Source organism: Pan troglodytes, chromosome 1 (assembly GCF_028858775.2).
Source record: "Pan troglodytes isolate AG18354 chromosome 1, NHGRI_mPanTro3-v2.0_pri, whole genome shotgun sequence".
NCBI lineage: Eukaryota > Metazoa > Chordata > Mammalia > Primates > Hominidae > Pan > Pan troglodytes.
The window spans coordinates 105,763,680-105,778,186 of NC_072398.2; the positions used below are offsets into that span (position 1 = coordinate 105,763,680).

The following is a 14,507-nucleotide window of genomic DNA, read 5'->3' on the forward strand; positions in this document are numbered from 1 at the left end:
CCTTAAAAATGAGAAACACAGGCTAACACACAAGGAGTCACAGCTCACAGGGAAGAGAAGCTACTGGGGACAGCAAGTGGGAGGAGCACTTAAATGGTATTGACAGATTACTAGAAGCTGAGGGTAGCCTGGCTAGAACATTAAAAACTCCTTGAAGACCAGACTAAGGGGGAATCTCACACATTTCCAAGTGTTACTACAATGATCTCAACCAGGTTCTCATGATGAAGTTCAGAAAAACTCCCTGAGGTTTGGCACTACCAACTTCAGGACTTACATTAAGCTACAGTAACCCAAATAGTGTGAAGTTGGTGAAAAGAGAAAACACACACATATAGATGCATGGAAAAGAATACGGAGCCCAGAAGCAGGCCTACATACAGTCCACTGATCTTCCATGGAGGTTTGGAGACAATTTAAAACAGCAAAGATAGCCTTTCCAACTAGTGGTGCTAGAACAGCTGGACAACCACATGCAAAAAAATAAATAAATCCAGGTATGCATGTTATACCCTTTATAAAATAAATCTTACATGTAAATGTAAGGTGCAAAACCATAAGAATCCTAGGAGATAAAATAGGAGAAAATCTGAGGGATCCTGGGTTCAATGATGGCTTCTTAGATACAAAACCAAAAGCACAATCTACTAATGAAAAAAAAATTAAGTTGAGCCTCATTAAAATTAAAAACTTCTGTTCTGTGAAAGACACTGTTAAGAGAATGGAAAAAGCAAGTCACAGACTGGGAGAAAATATTTACAAAATAATCTGATGGAAAAACTGCTGTCCAAAATATATGAAGAATTCTGAGAACTAAACAACACAAAGCAAAAAAAAAAAAAAAAAAAAGGTGAAAGATCTGAATACCTCATTAATAAGATATACAGATGGCAAATAAGCATATGAGAAAGATGCTCAAAATCATTTGTTGTGAGGGAATTGCACATTAAAACAACAAGATATCACTGTAAACCTATCAGAATGGCTAAAACACAAAATGGTGAACACACCAAATGCTGTCAAAGATGAGGAACAACCAGAACTCTCCATAGCTAGTGGAAATCAAAAGTGTACAGTCACTTTGGAAAACTTAAGTTCATTCAAAATCCTGCACATAAGTACTTGCAGCAATTTTATCCTAATTGTCAAAACTTGGAAGTACCCAAGACGTCTTTCACCAAGTGAATGAATAAACAAACTGTGTTGTAGCCATACAATGAATTCAGTGATTTTACAAAACAAGCTGTCAAGTCATGAAAAGACGTGGAGGAACTTAAAGTACATAATGCTAGAAAGAAGCCAGTCTGGAAACCTACATACTGTAATTCCAACTCTAGGACATTCTTGGAAAGTCAAAAAGATAGAAGTAGTAAAATGATGAGTGGTTGTCAGGGGTGGAGGAGAGGAGGAGGCATGAAATGGTGAAGTACAGGGAATTTTCAGCAGTGAAACTATTTTGCATGATGCTGTATTGGGGATTTAGGACATTACATAATTGCCAAAACCCATAATCTGTGAAACTCAAAGAATGAACTCTAGTGTAAACTATGGACTTTAGTTGATAATGATGTATCAATAGTGGTTCATCAATTGTAACAAATGGACCACACTAATACAACATACTAATAGGGGAAACTGCGTGCTGGAGGACAGGGGAACCTAGGAGAACTCTCTGTACTATCCACTCCATTTTTCTGTAAACCTAGAACTGTTCTAAAAAATAACATCTATTACTTTTTTTTAATTAGGATGCAGCAGCCCCATACCAAGGTTTTGGTGGCATCCTGTTATTGTGTGGTTAGTACTTGGCATTGAAGTGCACCAACCTGGAGTCAGAGCAGTTGGAGATTTCAATGCCTGTGCCATTTACCTCTAACCCTGGGGTGCCCCCGGAACACAGATAGCAGATCAGTTAGGCAGAAGCAGCCTCAGTCATCTAGACAGTGCAGGGTTCTGGTAAGGACAGGTGCAAACCATCTAGGTGGGCAGAACTTGGTGACGACTAGGAACCACTGAGACTCAGCAGCTGCCCCAGTGGCACCCACAAATCAGAGGAGGAGAAGGCTGGGAGGACCTAAGGGCTACAGGACGAGCTCCCTGCCTACAAGACAGAAGCAGCTCCAGAGGTTTTGGTAAGTAATGTAGATTTCAGTGCAGTGTGGTCTATTTAAAAAAGTAGAACAAAAAGGAAAGAAAAAGAGAGAGCATGAGAGACAAAGAAAAAGAAAAGAAGAAAGGAAGAAAGGAAAGAATGGAGGGAGGGAAGGAAGGAGGGAGGGAGGAAGGGAGGAAGGGAGGAAGGGAGGAAGGAAGGAAGGAAGGGAGGGAGGAAGGAAGGCAGGGAGGGAGGAAGGGAGGGAGGAAGAAAAGAAGGAAGGGAGGGAGGAAGGCAGGGAGGAAGGGAGGAAGAAAGGAAGGGAGGGAAGGCAGAAGGGAAGGAGGGAGGGAAAGAATAAAGAGAGAGAGAAAAAGAGTGGGAGAGAAGTAGGGAAGGGAGAGAAGTAGGGAAGGAAGGAAGGAAGGAAGGAAATGAACAAATTTACATGAAGATGAGAACATCCAGGGGAACTTACACCACCAGTATTTTCCATTAACAGGAACACGCTAACTAGTTATTGGAGACAGACGCACTACTGTAAAACTATATACTGTTTCCATGGGGTACAACCCCTTCTTCCTCCTCTGAAACACATTATTCCTCTGGCCCACTGTTGCCAGAGACACTGAGTCTTGTCTTTGGATAAGTTCTGGTGCCCAAAAGAATGAGATGAGACAGTGGATCCCAGAACACCAGGCCGCAACCTTCCCTGCTGCTCCTTGTCCACTCCAGAAGCTGCCCGGCTGCAGGTGGGGGCCTCAGCCCCTGGGTCTGACATCGTCCATTTGTCATTCTCACTGGACTTCCCTCCTTGCACTGGCTCCCACTCCCCCAGGACCTGGTGGACGGCCACGTGAGAAGGATACAAACAGGCCATGCCCCTTTCTTTCTCCCCCTCCCAATGCCTGCAGTGGTGGGTTCCATGGGGTAGTGACCTGAGATTTACTCATTATGGGGTCTCTAGCCCAGAGCAGGGCATGGTACCTAATAGTCACCCCATGAATGCTCAGTGAAAGAAGGCGTCCACCACAAGGTCCTGGGGAACCAAGAATTCCACTGTGGCCCATAAATTCTAAGTCCTACAGGATTCTGGAATGGGAGATGGGAACGGCCTTCAAAAGTGGCCTCTCTTTTAACCCATTATACTGGCAACTGAGCCATGTTTCCCCATCCTGGACACATCTAGAGGGCACTGCCTAAAACCACACACATCTCCCCACCCAGGACAGTGCAGGGCCTTAGCCTGGGGGATGCGGGTGGACAGGGAGGGGGTGAGCCATGAAAGCTGAAGAGGAGAAAGCAGGTGAAAGGGGACGGCAGGGTGGAAACAAGAGACGGAAATGGGGGCAGAGAATGGGGGGTAAGAGGGGAAGAGCAAGGAGTGGGATGCAGATCTAGCTACTAAGGAAAAGTCCTGGAGAGAACACTGTCCTCTCCTGAAGTAAAATCACTTCCACCTGACAATGCACTGCAGGTCGAGGGTGGCACACACTGTGAATGTTTGTTCATTCACTTAACAAATATTAATTCAGTATCTGTTTCATGCCAGGCAAGGCCCTGCGATGTTTAGGGCCCTTGGCATCTTCCCTTCACATCTGAGTCACAATAGAAAAAGGACTCTCTGACTCCATTGAGCTGGCAATGCCTCAGGGTTTTTACCTGTGGGATCTGGCAGCTCTTCATTCGGCCCACACCGTGTGAGGTTGCTCTTGGTGCACCGAATGGGGAAGTTTCTACATCAGTACCTCGGAGAGTCCACTGGAAGCCCTGGACAGTGAGAGTTGGTGGCACCCCCAGCGTGGAGGCCAAGAACACACAGCACTGAAGCTCCAGACACCCTCAGGAGGACGGTAAGGGACGGTAAGGTGAGAGCCTGGGTCACCAGGAACCTTCGCCTGCATCTAAACAGGATTTGCTTTCAGATTGCCTATGAGATAAAAGAGAGAAATCATGGTTAATATTGAGATTTGGGGCTTCGGCAACTTGAAGGATGGAGCTGCCGTTTACGGAGACTGGGAAGACCCAGGGAGGAGCAGGTTGAAAGGTGGTGGGGAACTAGAATTCTTTGGGTTCCTGTCATATGTAATCAACAGTCCTCACCAGCCTCGGCAACATAGTAACACCCCATCTCTGAAAATAAAAAATGAAAAATTGGCCCAGCACGGTGGCACACCCTTGTAGTCTCAGCTACTTGGAAGGCTGAGGCAGGAGGATTCCTTGAGCCTTGAATTAGAGGTTAGTGAGCTATGATGGCACCACTGAACTCCAGCCTGGGGGGGGGAAAAATAAAGAGTCCTGACTAAATACTTGAGTAGCCAGGGAAGTTTTCACAAAGTAATACTTGAGGCAGATCTTAGTGAACAAGAATTCGATTCTTTCTGTTAGGGAATTAAGAGTGTGTGGGTGTAGTTAATGCTTCTTTGGAATCTCATCTACTGGTCTATCTAGTCTATCTGTACACGTATATTCTACAGGCTGTCTCGCTGAGCTTTCGCTAGGTTATGCTACAGTAACAAAAGCCCCAAAATCTTAGCAGCAACACATACAAAGGTTTTTCATTGACATTTCCTTTTATGTCAGGTTGACTGTGACTCTGCTGTATACAAGCTATTTTATTTGTTAGATGGTGAAAACTGTGACACTTGGGAGATTGTTGAATATGGTATTAGTATGTTCATTCATTCATTCATTTAACAAATATTTATTCAATATCTGTTTCATGCCAGGCAAGGTCAAGTACTGAGAATACAGTGGTGAATAAGAGACAAAATCTCAAATTTCCAGGAGCTTATGTTGAAAATGAGATTGAACACATACAAAATAATCATAACAACAACAATGAATACTATATTCATAAATAATAGCTGTAAGAGATTTTAGTAAATCTTTTAAATTAGAAAAATATAAAAATTATTAAAACTAAAATAGCCAGCGGTGATGGCTTATGCCTGTAATCCCAACACTTTGAGATGCCAAGGTGGGAGGATCATTTGAGCCCAGGAGTTTGAAACCAGTCTGGGCACTACAGGAAAACCCTGTCTACAAAAAATAGAAAATTAGCCGGGCATAGTGGTGCATGCCTGTAGACCCAGCTACTAAGGAAGCTGAGGTGGGCAGACTGCTTGAGCCTGAGAGGTCAAGGCTGCAGAGACCCATGATCATACCACTCCACTCCAGCCTGGGCAACAGAGCGAGACACTGTCTCAAGAAAAAAAAAAAAATTGTTCGATGTAGTCCTAAAACTATTATGTAGAATACTATTGTTTACATCACATCACCTCGGCCCTTTAAATGGCTTAACGCTTATTTAGGTACGATCCATAAAGTTTTCCTGGTAATTAAGTATACCTAAGAACAATGAAGTATAAAAGAGTTACTGCCTTGACAGGAAGATTGTAAAAATTGTAAAAAGATAAATAAAGAGTCAAAATTGTAGCTCTGTGAGGCTCAAATAACATCTAATTCAAGTCACAATGAACATCTAGCAATCACTGTGAACACCACATAATTCCCTTAATACATTTTCCCTGAATGCCCAACACATCTGAATTACCAACACCCGTATGTAGCCAAGAAACTGACAATCATTTATAAATTATCACCTATGACTCCATCTGCTCTATGCACTTATTTTTTAAATTTTACTCATTTATTTATTATTTTTATTTTTTGTAGAGATGGGATCTCACTATATTGCCCAGGTTGGTCCACAAACAGAAACAGACCCACACTAATTTCATAAATTGGATGACCATGCAGTCATCCGATTTATGAAAAAAAGTGCCAAACAGTGCAGAAGGAAAAAGGATAGTCTTTTCAATAAATGGTGCTGGATCAAGCAGACACATCCATGTAGTAAAAAGTGAATCATAGCCGGGTGGGGTGGCTCATGCCTGTAATCCCCACACTCTGGGAGGCTTAAGTGGGAAGATTACTTGAGCCCAGGAGTTTGAGACCAACCTGGGAAACATGTTGAATCCCCATCTCTACAAAAAATATGAAAATTAAGCCAGGCATGGTGGCACACTCCTATAGTCGCAGCTACTCAGGAGGCTGAGGTGGGAGGATCGCTTGAGCCAGGAGGTGGAGGTTGCAGTGAGCTGAGATCCTGCCACGGCACTCTAGCCTGGGCAACAGAGTGAGGCCCTGTCTGAAAAAAAAAAAAAAAAGAAATGCAAAAACTAAAATAAAATTGCTATAAGGTTAACACAGAAAAATGTGTTCATACTCCTAGGTTAGGCATTGATTTCTTAAACAGGACACAAAAAGCAGTAACCATAAAGGAAAAGATTGATAAAGTATAATTTCATTAAAATTAAGAATCTCAGGCTGGGTGCAGGGGCTCATGCCTGTAATCCCAACACTTTGGGAGGCCGAGGCAGATGTCTCACCTGAGCCTAGGAATTCCAGACCAGCCTACGCAATGTGGCAAAACCCCATCTCTACTAAAAATACAGAAAAGAGCTGAGTGTGGTGGTGCTCCCCTGTAGGTCCCAGCTACTTGGGGGCTGAGGCAGGAGGATCACCTGTGCCTTGGGAGGTCAAGGTTGCGGTCAGCTGTGATTGTGCCACTGCACTCCAGCCTGGGCAACAGAGTGAGATCTTGTCTCAAAAAGAAAAAAAAAAGTTAGAGAATCTCCATTCATGAATAAGCACCATTAAAAGAGTGAAAAGGCAAGCTACAGATTGAAAAAAGGGAAATGCAATACATATATATCGTAGAAAGGACACATATCCAGAAAAAAGTATTACAAATCAACAGGAAAACAAGCATATCAATGAAAACTGGATGAAAAGATTTAACAGGCACTTCACAAAAGAGGACACACAAATGACAATAAAAGATACTCAATCTCAATACCAGGAAAATGCAAAATGAAATCACACTGATACATTACTGCACCCCTACTAGAATGGCAAAATAATTTTTAACTGACAGGCATCAGCAAGGATGTGGGGTAACCAGAATATCCCTGCTAAATGGTACAACCACTTTGGGAAAACGTTCAACAATACGTAATACTAAGTTTTATCATTCATATACCTCTAAAACCAACAATGCCACTCCTACAAATACACCCCAGTCTAGTAATGTTCTATTTCTTGATCTGTGGTGGTTCACTTGGTAAAAATTCATTACCTGTACTTTTTTTTTTTTTTTTTTTTTTGGAGACAGGGTCTCACTCTGCCACCCAGGTGGGAGTGCACTGCCATGATCATGGCTCACTGCAATCTCAACCTCCTGGGCTCTGGTGATCCTCCCACCTCAGCCTACCAGGTAGCTGGGACTACAGGCACACACCACCACACACAGCTAACTTTTGTAATTTTAGTAGAGATAGGGTTTTGGCACGTTGCCCAGGCTGGTCTGGAAATCCTGGGCTCAAGTGATCCGCCCACCTTGGCGTCCCAAAGTGCTGGGATTACAGGTGTGATCTACCGCGCCCGGACCACCTGCACATTTAAAATTGTGAACCTCTCTGTATACTTCAGTAACTTTTCAAAGATTTCTTTGACACAAAGTTCTCAGAAATCTTAAAGCTAGCATTTCACAACAGAAAAAAAGAGCTTCTGGTTCACTGGTGAAATTTTACTAATAAAATTTAAAAACAAAAAGCTACTAACACATATCAGCTCAGAACAAAGACTAAACACTACCAGTAGATCTTTTCTTTAACTTCGTGAAGCACTGGGATTCATTCTTTCGGCAAAGAAAGGATGAACAACGCTGTAACCCAAAGAAAAGATACCACTGCAAGAAAAGACTTCTTTTCGAAAGTAGCTCTAGCAGCAAAAGAGAGGAGGAAAGCAAGGAAACCACGCCAAACGTCTTGGTTAACTCTTCGGAGAAAGGACGCCAAATGAGAAGATCTAACAAGCCAGAAAGACAGACAGACACAGGGAAATCACACCAACTCTCTGGAGTGCAAACACCAACCCCACAATCCAACCTACCGGAAATCCTGCGGTGAATTAGAGGCCTGCCCCGCTAGTCATGAGGTGATTCAGTGATGGCTACAAACGCTCCTCATGTGCATCATGGACTTGGTACACCCGGCTTGCCCATCACCAGCCTGGAGAAACCGCCAGGAGCAGAATCCCGGAGGCCAATAAAGACCCCAACTTCGCAAGTCAGGGGCGCGAGTGGTCTCGCCTCTCAGGTCCCCAGAGGCAACCGATTTCTGGCCTCGAGGGTGGGGTGTGGGGTCAGGTTCCTCCACAGGATACACGAGGACGTGCCCCCGAAGCTGCTCGTCCCTCCACCCCCTGGGATGCCACAGAACACCCGCCAGCGAGTTTCTTCCCCAGCGCCCAAGAGATGAGGGCTGCGGGCGGCAGCGGCAAGCGAGGAATCGAACGCATGGAACTTAAGCCCCGGCGGGGCCGGAACACACGCCCTCCCAACCCCCCACCCCGCCTCGCCCTCCGTCGCTCGCAACAAAACTTGCGACAGCCGCAGCTCGACCCAGCTGTGTACCCGCGGGTCCCGGACTCACCGCCCGCCCGGCCTGGCGCGGCGCCTTCACCTCGGAAACGCTGGGTGGACTTCGCTGTAAACCGTAACTTCCCATCCAGACGGCATCCGTGCGCCGCGCCTCGGCCCGCTCCTGGCGCCACAGGTCGCCCGTCCCGCGTTCCCAAAAGCACCGCGTTCACTCAGAAGCTCACGCAGCCTCGCGACCCTCACCTACCCCTCCCAATACCGCCGCTGTCTCAACCGCCGCCCAGCCCATAGCCTGCGCCAGCTGGCTCCTCAGGGTCCCGCTCGGCGCGTCAGGAGAGCCCAAGGCGCAGGTGCAGCGGGGCCTTAAAGGTACATGACCGCCTCTGCCGCACAGCGGGTTCGCGCGGGCCAGGAAAAGGAGTAACCGAGCGGATAGACAGAGTGCAGCAGAGACCGGGAAATCCCTCTCTCCCCTCCGCCTCTCTTTCAAAGCACCAGCCCTTGACCCTGCAAATCGCTGATTTCCCGGGCCACTTGAACCGCCCCTGCCAGGTTAAAGGGGCAGAAGGCACACCCCCTCGGGGGCCCGGAGCGACCCCGCGTTTAGGACTGCAGGCCTGGTGCTGCAGCACCGCCCCCGAGTCTGACTTCCAGGCCCGGGCATGCGGTGCAGACGCGCAGACGTGGGAAGGCAACCCCCAGCTCCCCTGAGAGGTGGCCTTAGGTCACTCGCAAAAACAATAACCCACATGTCAGTGGGACTTGTAGTGATTTTCTAATTTAAATTAATAACAGATTTTGCAGATGGGCTTCCACTGAAATAAGCCTTTGAGAAAAAGAAAAACTTTTTCAACAAGATTAGGAAATACCAAGAAATAGGAAGTAAAGCCATGCCGTCCACCCAGCTAACAACTTTGAAAACTTGAAATTTTATCTAAGGCAAATGCTTGCATAACTTTAGGTCGTGCCATTATTATTATTGTTATTATTATTATTATTATTATTATTATTTGAAACGGAGTCTTGCACTGTCGCATGCAGTGATGCAATCTCGGCTCACTGCAACCTCCGCCTCTTGGGTTCAAGTGATTCTCCTCTCTCAGCCTCCCAAGTAGCTGGGACCACAGGCCCTCGCCACCACGCTCGGCTAATTTTTGTATTTTTAGTAGAGACGGGGCTTCACCATGTTAGCCAGGCTGGTCTCGAACTCGTGACCTCAGGTGATCCACCAGGCTTACCCTCTCAAAGTGCTGGGATTACAAGCATGAGCCACCCACTGGGCAAGGCCTGCCTGGAAATAATCGTGAGAAATAAACTCACCCGTCCAAACCCAAAGAATGGACTCCAAGACCCGGAAAACAGCAGAAGTGCGACTTATTATTAATGACAGTCTTGCAAGATCGGGTGTCTGGTAGGCAGGCACACCCAGTAGGCTTACAACAAGCAATTTATCCCCTAGTGTGGAAGTGCCTCCCCCAGTTCCTCATAGGCTGAGTACTATGGGGTCACAGTATTCCCGGATGTCGCCTATTGGATCTTGGGTTGGGACTTTTAGGTTGTTGTTGTTGTTTTTAGGGTTGTCTCCCTGTATTTTGTTGCAGCCCATAATGCATTGCAATCATGGTCAGCTCAGGGGCTTTTCAAGTATTTGACTTATGACCTGGGCAGTCAGGCAAGCTGATAAGAATAGATGTAGTGAACTATTTTGCAGGCTAGTAAATGTCCATTCTAGACTAAACTCTTTGGTTTGGACAAGGCAGCTAAGGTGGGGGAGTGGGGGTGGGCGACAAGCAGGCACCAGCTATTAAAGCAGCGGCCTAGTATATTCTGTTCTTCCATAGTTTGCGGGCCCAAGCCTAACTTCCTACAATAATAATTATATACAAAAGTTTTTAAAAGGGATAAAAGAAAAGAGGGGACCTCTCAAATGAATACACTTAAGCTCCCCCCTCAAGAAACAAGAAAAAAGCAAGTAAAAGAAACCTAGGCCGGGCGCGGTGGCTCACGCCTGTAATCCTAGCACTTTGGGAGGCCGAGACGGGCGGATCACGAGGTCAGGATATCGAGACCATCCTGGCTAACACGGTGAAACCCCGTTTCTACTAAAAATACAAAAAATTAGCCGGGCGTGTTGGCGGGTGCCTGTAGTCCCAGCTACTTGGGAGGCTGAGGCAGGAGAATGGCATGAACCTGGGAGGCGGAGCTTGCAGTGAGCCGAGATCGCGCCACTGCACTCCAACCTGGGAGACACAGCGAGACTCCGTCTCAAAAAAAAAAAAAAAAAGAAACCTAAAGCAGGCCAGGCACGGTGGCTCACGCCGGTAATACAAGCACTTTGGGAGGCCAAGGTGGGTGGATCACCTGAGGTGAGGAGTTTGAAACGAGCCTGGCCAACAAGGCAAAACCCCGTCTCTACTAAAAATACAAAAAAATTAGCTGGGCATGGTAGCACCCACCTGTAATCCCAGCTATTCTGGAGGCTGAGGAAGGAGAATCGCTTGAACCCGGGAGGTGGAGGTTGCAGTGAGCTGAGATCGCACCACTGCACTCTGGCCTGCGCCATGGGAATGAGACTGAATCTACAAAAAAAAAAAAAAAACCTAAAGCAAATGGAAGGAAATAATACAGATAATAGCAGAAATCAATGGCATTGAAAACAGAAAAAAACAAAAGGGGAAACTAGTGAAAATAAAGCTGTCTCTTTGAAAAGATCAATAAACTTGACAAAGAAAAAAAGAAGTCAGCTTATGAACATCAGGATGAAACAGGGACTACACTCATTACAGACTGCAGATATCAAAGGGATAATAATAAGGGAAAAACTATTTAAAATTCTGTACACACATATATTTGACAACCCAGATGAATTGGACAAATTTGTCGTAAGTATCAACTACCACAACTTACCTAAAGCAAAACAGGTCATCTGAGTAGCTCTGTAACTGTGAAAATAATTGGATTCCTAATTTTAAAATTTCCAGAAAGAAAAGCTCCAGGTCCAGATGGTTTCACTGGAGAATTCTACCAAACGGTTGAAGAAAAATTAACATCAATTCTTTTTTTTTTTTTTTTTTTTTTGAGGCGGAGTCTTGCTCTGTCTCCCAGGCTGGAGTGCAGTGGTGCAACCTTGGCTCACTGCAAGCTCCGCCCTCCAGGTTCACGCCATTCCCCTGCCTCAGCCTCCCGAGTAACTGGGACTACAGGTGCCCACCACCACGCCCGGCTGATTTTTTGTATTTTTGGTAGAGACGGGTTTTCACCGTGTTAGGATGGTCTCGATCCCCTGACTTCGTGATCCGCCCGCCTTGGCCTCCCAAAGTGCTGGGATTACAGGCGTGAGCCACCGCGCCCAGCCGAATTAACATCAATTCTGTACAATCTGTTCCAGAAAATAGAAGATGAAGGAACACCTCTCGACTATTTCTGTAAAGCTATGATTACCCCAATTCCAAAACCAGACCACAAAAATGTTTATCAGTCAATGAAGAAAAATCATTTGACAAATTCAACATCTATTCATGATAGAAATAAAGAAGGGAGGCCAGGCTCTTTGGCTCATGCCTGTAATCCCAGAACTTTGGGAGGCCAAGGTGGGTGGATCACCTGAGGTCAACAGTTTGAGACCAGCCTAGTCAACATGGCAAAACCCCATCTCTACTAAAAATACAAAAATTAGCTGGGCATGGTGGCAGGTGCCTGTTATCCCAGCTACTAGGAGGCTGAAGCAGAGAATTGCTTGGACCTGGGAGGTGGAATTTGCAGTGAACCGAAATCACGCCACTGCACTCCAACCTGGGTGACAAAGCGAGGCTCCATCTCAAAAAAACAAAACAAACAAAAACAGAAATAAGAAAAAATAGAAAGAAGGGAAGAAAGAGAATGTTTTACAACTATCAGAAACATAGGAATACAGGACTTTGTCAGCTCGATAAAGACAACTTACAAAAAAATTCACAGTTAACATCTTACCTCATGGTGAAAGACCACATGCTTTCCCTCTAGGACTGGGAACTAAGCAAGGAAGACCACGCTCACCACTGATATTTCACATGACAATCCTACCCAAATCAATAAGGCAAGACAAGGAAATCACAGGCATACACTGGGAAGGTGGAATAGATGAACTTTGCCCTATTCTTCCTGCTCATTACATCTAAAAACCTTGGGCATTGTACATACAACAAACATAGGAAGACTGAAGGGCAAAGAGAAGATAGGAGGCCATCTGGCTTCCTCAAGACCCACAGAAAGCCAGGAGATGAGTTCCCAGGATTCCTCCATGCCCCGGCATACATCCTAGATGTAGAGCCAAAGGAGATGGCAACCCAGAAATACCAATGGCTACAGATCCAGCAAACCCCAATACAATCTTGCTCTCTAGGCAAAGGATCAGCAAAGGGGCAGTCTAGCAAGACAAGACACATATACGATCATCAGTTTCCTCAGGTCAAGCACCATGGAAGAAAAGCTGTGGCTGCATCAACATAAAAGCTAGCAAAATCCCAGTGAGGGGCTTCGGGTTTCACACTTGCGCAGGTATAATGACATATGCTAAACCCCCACCTTGCCCCGGGGGTTCTTTAGGTTCCAGCATTTTATTTATCATGAGACACACAATGACTAAAATGCTGGAAACTAAAGACAGAGAAAATACCTCAAAAGCAACAGAGAAAGATGACATCTTACCTAGAGGGGAAAAACAATTTCAATGACAGATGTTAGAGGAGGAAGCTGGGGCTGTCATCATCATCCCTGCCAGGTGATAATATGTTTACCTCCCTGTCAATAGAAACTACATTTGGAGCCTAGACTTCATTAGATGGTCATGAGGCACCTCTCCCTCTGTCTGCTAGGCTGGTATCAGAAGAGTCCTGGTGGAGAGTCAGGACTTTCATCCACCCAGCAGTAATAAGGCTGCCCTTGTCCTGTGGTGTCACTGGAGGCCATGTGGAAAGCAGTAATGAAGCACTCCTACCCACCCAGCCAGGGAGGTAGCAGTGGAGGAGGAGTGGGCTGCTGGAACTCCCTCTCCTACCTTAGCAGCTCCTCCACTCAGGGTGTCAACAGAGGTCAGTCAGATGAGAAACCTGGATTTTTACACACACCCGGCTACAATGAGATGGCACCACTCTTCTTCCCCTGCAGAAACAGATTCAAAAAAAGGTAGTTAAAACAGAAGGTTTCAATAAAATCGAAACTCTGATAACATAACACCCAAAAGTCCAAGTTTCAATTGAAAATCATTCATCATACCAAGAACTAGGAAAATCTCATACTGAATGAAAATAGACAGCAAATACACGCTGGCAATGAGATGAGAGAAGTGTTGGGATTGTCTGACAAAGAGTTTAAAGCAGGCAAGCCTGATGAAAATGATTTAATGAGTACTTATAAGAACACTTGAAACAAATGGACAAGTAGAAAGACTCAACAAATAAATACAAGACATAAATAAGAACCAAATGGAAGTATTAGAAGTGAAAAATGCAACTAAAATAAAAAGTCCAGCAGATAGGCTCAGCAGCAGAATGGATGGTGTGGAGCAAACAAATCCATATACTGCAGATGAGAAAAACAGAAATTACAGAATCCTAACAGGGTAAAAATAGACTGGGGGGGGAAAGTGAACAGAACCTCAGGGACCTGTGAAACTACCTCAAAAGTTCTCACTTTCATGTTGTTATCAGTGTCTGTAAGGGGAAGAGGAAGAAGACAAGGCTGAAAACATACTCAAAGAAGTAAATGGCCAAAAGCTTCCCAGATTTGGCAAAAGACATAAACCTACAGGCTCAATAAGCTGTGAGAACCCTAAATAGGATAAAACCCAAAGAGGTCTATGGCAAGACACATGAAAAAACAAAATGTTGGAAAAGAAAGACAAGGAAAATATCCGGAAAACAACAGAGAAAGGTGACACCTTACCTAGAAAGGAAAAACAATTCCGGTAATGATGGATTTCTCATC

At 45.3% G+C, this 14,507-nt stretch overlaps 1 protein-coding gene across 3 annotated transcripts in view; it reads right to left on the reverse strand.

Annotated features, from left to right (window-relative positions):
* Window positions 1–3,757: 3,757 nt before the first annotated feature.
* Window positions 3,758–14,507, reverse strand: part of LOC742208 (pachytene checkpoint protein 2 homolog) — a 36,115-nt gene continuing 25,365 nt past the window's right edge. The window contains exons 15-16 of one of the 3 annotated variants that reach the window (XR_008548639.2): window positions 13,579–13,682; window positions 3,758–4,025 (exon numbers count right to left, since the gene is read on the reverse strand). The gene's annotated coding sequence lies outside the window, so the exon portion shown is untranslated. Of the gene's footprint in view, window positions 4,026–11,599; window positions 13,683–14,507 lie in introns of those variants that run through there. The other 2 variants (XR_010158509.1, XM_063814479.1) reach the window with 2 other exon arrangements.